The sequence below is a fragment of the Sinocyclocheilus grahami genome, unplaced genomic scaffold (genome assembly GCF_001515645.1).
Source record: "Sinocyclocheilus grahami isolate Dianchi unplaced genomic scaffold, SAMN03320097.WGS_v1.1 scaffold460.1, whole genome shotgun sequence".
Lineage (NCBI taxonomy): Eukaryota > Metazoa > Chordata > Actinopteri > Cypriniformes > Cyprinidae > Sinocyclocheilus > Sinocyclocheilus grahami.
Window position 1 is genome coordinate 857,313 of NW_015505639.1, and position 8,429 is coordinate 865,741.

At 35.5% G+C, this 8,429-nt stretch overlaps 1 protein-coding gene across 1 annotated transcript in view; it reads left to right on the top strand.

Moving 5' to 3' along the window:
* Nucleotides 1-8,429, top strand: part of ptpn21 (protein tyrosine phosphatase non-receptor type 21) — a 65,053-nt gene that overhangs the window by 55,726 nt on the left and 898 nt on the right. The window lies entirely within an intron of this gene.

The following is an 8,429-nucleotide window of genomic DNA, read 5'->3' on the forward strand; positions in this document are numbered from 1 at the left end:
CTCTGCAGTGAATGGGTGCCGTCAGAATGAGAGTCCAAACAGCTGATAAAAACTTCACAATAATCCACAGCACTCCAGTCCATCAGTTAACATCTTGAGAAGAAAAAAGCTATGTGTTTGTAAGAAACAAATCCATCATTATGACATTTTAAACGGTCACCTCCTGGCCAAAATCCATAATAACGCTTAAAAGTCCATCTCCTGTAGTGCCGTTTTGGCTTGTAAACGGTGCTTGATCTGTGCAGATTTCTCTACGGATTCAGATGTCTTATATATATAGATATTTAGATATAGATATATAGATATTTTTTTTATAACTAGAAAAAGCGTTATTATGGACTTAAAGATGGATTTGTTTCTTACAAACACGCAGCTTTTCACTGTACAAGATGTTAACTGATGGACTGGAGTGGTGTGGATTACTTGTGGATTATTGTGATGTTTTTATCAGCTGTTTGGACTCTCATTCTGACGGCACCCATTCACTGCAGAGCATCCATTGCTGAGACACTGATGCAATGCTACATTTCTCCAAATCTGATGAAGAAACAAACTCATCCTGATCTTGGGTGGCCTGAGGGGAGTACATTTTCAGCAAATCTTCATTTTTAGCGAACTATTGCTTTCAACCCCGAACGTACCTGCAGCTTCCCGTTCAAACAAAAGCTTGGTGTGATTTATTTTAGATTTATATGAATTATTGTGAGAGTCATTTGCAATTTTTTGAAAGTATCCCATTTTTGTGGAGCCAAATTTTGCCATGGGTGATTTTCACAGAAACTTTTGAGAAACTTCCAGGTCATATTTCACTACAAAAATCAAAAGAAAAAAGCAATGCAATTTAAGAAATAAAATAAATTTGCAAAGTGCAATTGAAAGTGTTTGTTGTACTGAATTTAATTTATTGTTTGCAGAAAGGACGAAGTATTACTGAATTTCAGTAATGAGGATGAGATTTCTTTCACATGATAGTAATGAGAATTTGAGGGCAAATAGTTGCTTAATTGTTATGGGGAAAAGGCAGAATAGTTTAATTGTCCCAGAATATGCTACAGTATAAAATTTATTAATATATTTTTTCTTTTGATTTTGGGTTGAAATATGATCAGAAGTGTTTTTGGTAAGAGTCACTCTTTATTCAGTTCTGACTGGTGCCTAAAACAATAGCAGTGTGTCCTTGTTGGGCTTTGGTTAAACTGTAAAATAAACTATTTTTTGTTGTGAAGGACAATCACTTTTTCACATTATCCCGTGCATCGGAATATCATGGAACATTAATTCCAAAACAGAACATATCCACAGTTTGAGTTCCTTCACCACAGCATTTATCCATCAATACTATGAATGAGGTAAAAGTCATTTAAGTGTTTTGGAGTACATGGTTGTAGAAGCACAATGTCTGTCTCAAGCCTCTTCATAATTCATGTCGAGTTTTGTTGGTTTAGATTTAGACGAACTGCTGCGATGTTTGAGGTTTGCTCGTGTGAAGGGACAATGATCAGTGTTCATCTGAACTGGAAAACTGAACTTCAAGACAGGAAAGCTGAAAACTGGACTGTAAAAGCCCTTCCCAGAGCTGCTTTTTGGAATACATGTATATTAATAGCAGAAATTGTTTATATTGCTGATTTTAAGTGTTATTTACTTTTAACCACATTGCATTTGAAGCTAGTAAAACTGCTGTTTACCCCGGATGTTTCTCATGTGTTTCGGTTGTGTAGGCATCGCTGCCGCCATCATGAGTGCGTGTTCTGATGATATACAGCTGTCAGAAGAGCTCAATTATATCCCATTGTAAACAACTATATTTTTCTTTCAGAAAATAAATATTTTAAATTCTTAAAATAATGCTTTGTGTCTCTATCTTTTGCATGGTTTAAGTGCCTTTTTATATATATATATATATATACAATATAGATATAATGGCATTGACACATTTCCTTTACAGCAAAGCAATGTTATTTTAGGATTATATATAGTGCAATTTAATTATATGTATGATAAGTATATTATAAATAATATACTGTAATTTGTAATTAGCTTTGATTTTTATATATTCAGTTTATCCTAATTGAACGTTTTATTAATATTATTTGATTGGCGTTTTAATTTTTTTTTTTTTTTTTTTGCTTTATTTCAGCTTTTCTTTCATTTATTTTAGTTTGTCATTTTAATACTTATAATACTTTTATATATTAAACAATTTTTGACAATTCTTGTATTAGTAAAAATATGACTACATATGGGTAGTTGACAAATATACCGTAAATGTGTCCTATGGTGTGACAGCAAAAACTAACGATGAAGAAAAATCTCTTATGCTATTAGTATATTATTAACAAGAAATTAATTATTAATAATAATTAATTATTATTTTCTAAATTTTGCTGTTTCACATGTATGGTATATGTCAACAACCCATATACATATAAATACTAAAATATTATACTGATTCTGCAAATCAAGTCATTTTATTGGTTTATTTACAATTTAAGTAAATGTTTCATTTCATTTATATCTCCAATGTATCCCAGCAGCCACTAGAGGGCAGCATGTTTCATGTGATGCTTTTGTGGATGCTTCAAAATGCATTGTCGGAATAATCTTAAAGAACATGAATGGATTTTAACCCTTTGATGCACAACATGGGTCTAAAGTGACCCGACTGAGTTAATTCTTTTATATATATTTGCAAGAAATTAACTTCATCATTCAGAATTCCAGGAATGCCTTTAGGTTGACAAATTGAATTTATATAAACTGCAGGGTCTTTTTCATCAACTCTTTTGGTTCTAGTTTTTTCTTCATTTGTTGTTTGCTCTTCTAGAGAGATATGACTCATTTTATGTGTCAGCATAACCTTAGTACATAATTCTGACCATTTTTCTGGTAATGTTGGCAAGAGGCCTTATTCTAATTCACATATCCACCATATGTCTGCCAATGCAATATCAATTTCATCAAATATAGGTGGTGGACCTTCTTTTATCCCCAAATAGTCATCTACATTGTGGTATTTTCCATGTGTTGATGCATTTCCCTTCAAATCTTCCTACGTCAATATTTCCCTTCTTCTCATAACATTCATATTCTTGATCTGCCATTAAGTGTATTTTTCCTTGTGGCTTTTGTATTTTTTTTCTTTTCGTACTATTGGCCATTTACGGGTACGTACTGTATTTCAGTTGCTTCTCTGTAGTTTGTTGTAGACTGGAGAAACTGGCGCTAGTATGGGCATAATGCCATTTTTGGGGTACAATTACTAAAGGTATTTATGTCTCTGCCTCTTTCTATTAAGCATTTACCTCCCAGTTTTAATCTAAATCCATTAGTTCTGGACATTTCTTAAACCAGGGGTTTTCAAACTGTGGGTCGCAGAGTGGGACAAGGTGGGTCGCTCAAAGTCACTTGGCTGTAGCTAAATTTGCATTTCTATGACACGCACGCACATACTCACACACAGTTCAGTCAAGGGCTACACATATACCAACATTAATTACGATATTGCTTTGTTCGATTTTCGAATCACAAAGGCCGCAATTTAAAACATGCGTTGTGTGTTTTGAAATAGGGGCACACACTAGTTGTAACAACAGCGAGAGTGTGACGGTTCATTATTAAGAGGAGACTCATCTGTAAATGAAGAAATTAAAACAAATATTATTAGTGAAAATGTACAGTTGTACTATAACATAAAATGGTTATTTTTCTTAAATATTTCTGCCATATTAAACTTTTAATTAAGATTAAGCTTACAGTAATGTCAATTGTTTTGTTTTTTAAATCTCAAATATTTTGGTGGGTCTTGAAATATTATACTTGTTTAGGTGGGTCGTGGAATGGAAAAGTTTGAGAACCCTGGTCTTAAACCATTCATCATGAAATATTCTACAACTTGAACTGTGTACGAGTATTGGTACAATATATAAGACTGATCTTGCTTCAAAGCAAACTATGCAGTTTTCCCATTTTTCTTTTTCTGCTGTGTAATTTACCCATGTATACCAATTATTTTCTTCTACCTTCTCCCATAAAACATTTGAATTGCTTATTTTCTTCGAACTCATATTATGATTATCATCTACAATGTGTCAATTTTGCCTAGATATGTTTTGTTTTGTTTCCTGTCCAATTCTTGTTCTTCTTGAATTAAGTCAAAGCCACTGCTGGATTCAACCGAGGGTTGACGAGTTGATTCTAGGGAAGTCTGGGTGCTGTTGGCTACAGCTTGAGCTTGTAGAATTAGATGCATTAGGCATGTGATGATCATCAGATATCTTTTTTTAATTTGTCATCAGTTTGCACTTCATCTTGTGTTACTGGTCTTTCCTTGTCACTTTCTCCCTTATTGTCTGTTTCAAGTTTCCTTCTCTTGTCCTTCTATGTCCTCTTTTCCATTTGTTGGCCCACATCTGCTCCCAAATATTTTGATCTCGTTAGCTGTTCCATCACTCATTCCATCTTCACCAGGGGGTGACTCTTTGCGAGTCGTTGCAATGGTCTTCCCTTCGTTGGCAAGGGAGGGTCGTTACTAGCACGCCCGTCATCCCTCACTTCATGCTGTGTGGGGTTGTTGAAGCTGGACGGTGTATTTTAAGGTGAGAGATGTGGTGGTGTCTCACTCTGCAACCATTTTGCTGCTCAATGCAAGATTCTCCCTTTAGATCATAACTGTACACTCACTGGTTCTTATTGGTGGAGCAAACCATTCCCTGGCCTTGATAGCACTGCTGTCACCTGTAAATGGAAACCTTCAGAGTTTTTGTTAGTTATATCAAGCATGCTCGTTTGCTCATCTGGCCAGTCGTCCTTCTTGGTGTGACCTGTGGAAATTTCATGTGGGCTGTCCTGGCTCCTTTTTTTTTTTTTGAGCTCTCACAAATCCATTGCTGTCAATACAATGAGTATAGTGCTAATACGCATTTTCTATAATATAATAAAGAATTTGCTTTTACTCCGTTATCAGCATCCTTACAATTAATTTCAATTTTATTCTCAACAATTTACTAATTTGCTTATTTCAGTTTTTTTTTAACTAAGTTCCACTATATCACTGGATAATTTCCCAGGCCTATCTTGCTCAGTAGCACAGGCCTTTTGACCTGGAAAACACTCAACCCAATTTATTATGTTAACAGTCAGAAAGACCATATTTTATCCTTTTTACACAGAATCAGCTTCATCAAAGTTAGATGTGGGGTGGACGGAGCAAGCTTGCTTTGCTCTGCCTTCCCATGTTATACGCTGTGCAACAACAACTGACCAGGAAACTTAACCAAATTCATTCATGGTCATTATTTTACTGGGCATAATTTGCCCTGTGGGCCCACATATAACAAATTGCATACCGCTGTTTTGGCAAAATGATTGATTTGCCTCAGGGTCTCGTCAGACACCTTCTTTCACTCCATACAGCACCATCATTCATACTTTTTCACTCCCTTTCACACCCCCTTTTGGCCAAAAACATTTTTTCTTGAGATTTCAGCTGATTGTGAGCTAAATGATTTTAGCTGTGGAATGCCATGGATTCTGAGTAGGATAACATGATTTGTTTTTCCCATTAGACTCTACTGAGTGTAGACCTGGTTGCATTCCACATAGTTTCTAGATGTCATGCAACTGGGCAAAGTCAGTCACCATAAAGTTTCGTTTAACACCACTGTATAAACCCTTTTTTTCCAACAAAATCTAATAGATTAATTGGTTTAGAATAATTGGCCTAGACATTGTGCACTTAAGAGAGCCAATTATAATTTCTCAAATGTCACTTGTTTGTCTAATTTAAATTTGAGTCAAATACTCTTTTGTTATTGCTCATGAGCTACTTTGAGAAGAGGATTGGAGATCTCTGCATAATCTAGGATCTATGGCCATCAACATTTCCATCTTGTTATCCCCAGTAAAGATTTTTTATTATTATTTTATTCAATCTAGCCCTAGAAAATTGTGACCAATATTTTTATTTTATCAGCTATATTTTTTTCTATTAGACATCTTGTCTACCCCTAAACCCCCCAAATAATTCAGCATTGTTGTCAATAACTCAGTTGTGCATTTTCCCCTGGTTGGTTGAAATAGCCCACATTAAGCCAAATCCAGCTCCATTTTTATCTGATTGGTGAGTCAAGCACTCACTTCTGTCTGTCAAAATCCTTCATCTTTAAGACATGAGGCTGGACTGGTACCTATTGAAAAGCAGATTGAGAATGTTAGTTAAAACACAGAATTCAAAGAACTGCTGTGAAACCAGTGAATAATCAAGATTAATATAGTTAATAAAATAATTAACAAAATTTGAAGCAGTCTCTATAGTGAGCGATCATTAAATATGCAGCACCTGTGCACGCAATGGGAAGGGATGGAAGTCTTTCTGGTTAGATCATCAGCCTGTTGAAGCGGTTTGGCTGTTGCACTGGGTCGGTCAGTCTGTGATGGCACTCAAAGGCCTGATGTTGTGGTGTATGGTCTCCATTGTTTCTCTGCCTCTCTTGAGTCTGGCTTTTGATTGCTCCTGCCAGAGTTTTGCATTTCAGGATGTTTTCTTCACCCTCAGGAAAAGTCTCAAGTGAAAGATTCACCTTTTCCTGCTTTAAGTCAGCCTTTCTCCATGCAGAAGTATGCACTCCTCTTTCAGGAGGGGAGTTGCAAGTCCATCAGCCCCTCCCTCTACTTCTCTCTGCAGCTGTGTCTTTGCTTCTTCACCACTTTGTTAGACAGACTCCAGTTCATTGCTTCAGTTTGTCAAGGCGCTGTTCCAGAAGCCATCTGAAATTTTAACACTCAGAGACTGCATTAATCAAATTAAACCTTTGTAAACTCTGACCACATTGTGTCTGAGCAATCAGCTCTTTATCTAATTTTCACTTTTCAATCATCTCTTTCAATGGTCCCTTAATAAAAACAATCTCATCTGGTTAAAAACAGCAGTTTGCTTATTCTATTTTAGTAAAGCTGCCATCCTTCAAGGCCCTCTTGGCAGTAAACACAGATTTTTGCATGCACAATTTGCCCTCATTTACTATTACAGTAAAACAGATCAGTGCATGCAATTATTTCTTCTGGAATCAAAACCCTTTTTTTTATTTTGTCCTATATTGTTCTTTAAATTTGGAGGAGCATTTTTCCATTTTACCTCCAAGGGCAGACCGGGCGAACAACACAAACTAATTATATAAGCAAAATCTGCTTACCTTATTGTTTAGTGGCCAGCGTGTTGCTCGTCAAGTCAGCCCAAAGTGGTCCTCTACCCCTGCTCCTTTTCAATCCGGGTCGTGATGCCAATTTGTGGTGGCTTCTGCCGATGCTGTGAGGAATCATTCTCAAAGTCTTGGGGTTTTGATGCCAGAATTTAGATTTTATTATCAGAGACAATAAAACCGAGAGAACTGCAGAGCAATCTATAGAGTCTGTCTGTACTCCCTTTTATACAGTTCTTCCTCAAGGCGTGTTCATGTTCAATATATTTCATACATTGTCGTTATTGTTTATCAACTCTTTTACCTTTTTTGGCTGTGCCTCCAGTCTGCTTTTAGGAAGCAGAAATTATGTTAAGTGAAACGAGGAGGCCTAATCATATATTTTGTCTAATGTCAAAACAGGGTGTGTAGCTCCACCATATACTGTACCCCTGCAATGTCTGCACATTCCATTCGCAGGCCTCAGATACATGATTATAACAGTAGAATATACAAGAATATTCATCTTCAATAAACAAGCTACAGCTGGTCCAAAATGCAGCGGCTAGAGTCCTTCCCATGTCAAGAAAATATGATCATATTACCCCAATTTTACAGTCTCTGCACTGGCTACCTGTTAAGTTCCGTATCAGTTACAAAATATTATTACTTGTGTAACGTTTATTATTATTTATTAGCTCTAAAAAGGGGAATATTTATGACGAATCATAAATGGTTATGATTCATAATAAATATTTAGATTATATCTTCGAATTAACTGTAGCAGAATCAATATTACAATTATTTGATCTGTCCGTCCACCGAGCAGACAATATAATCATTTATCAATTCAAGGAATATTTATTTTCTGGCCACGGAACAATAAACTGTCCTTCTATTTTCTGTGTTCAATTGAGCATTAAAACCAATTGTCTAACTTTATTACATGATGGGTCACACTTAGTGTTGTAAAAATTAAAGCATTTACATGGCTTTATTTTAATTAAGTACTTTGTATTTTAAACCACTTCTGAATGTCTGTACAGTAGTCCCTATAACAATTTTAATTTGTGGTGCTTTTAATTAAGTGATAAAAATCAGTTGCAATTGTAAAAAATTTAATCTTTGCACCAATAACTTTTTCTACCAAATTATGTAATCCATTTATTATTTAGCATATTAAATCGCTCTGGAGTGGTATTCAATGTGTGCGTTAAGGGTGCTTTGGAGTTTAAGATCTGGGACAGTCTT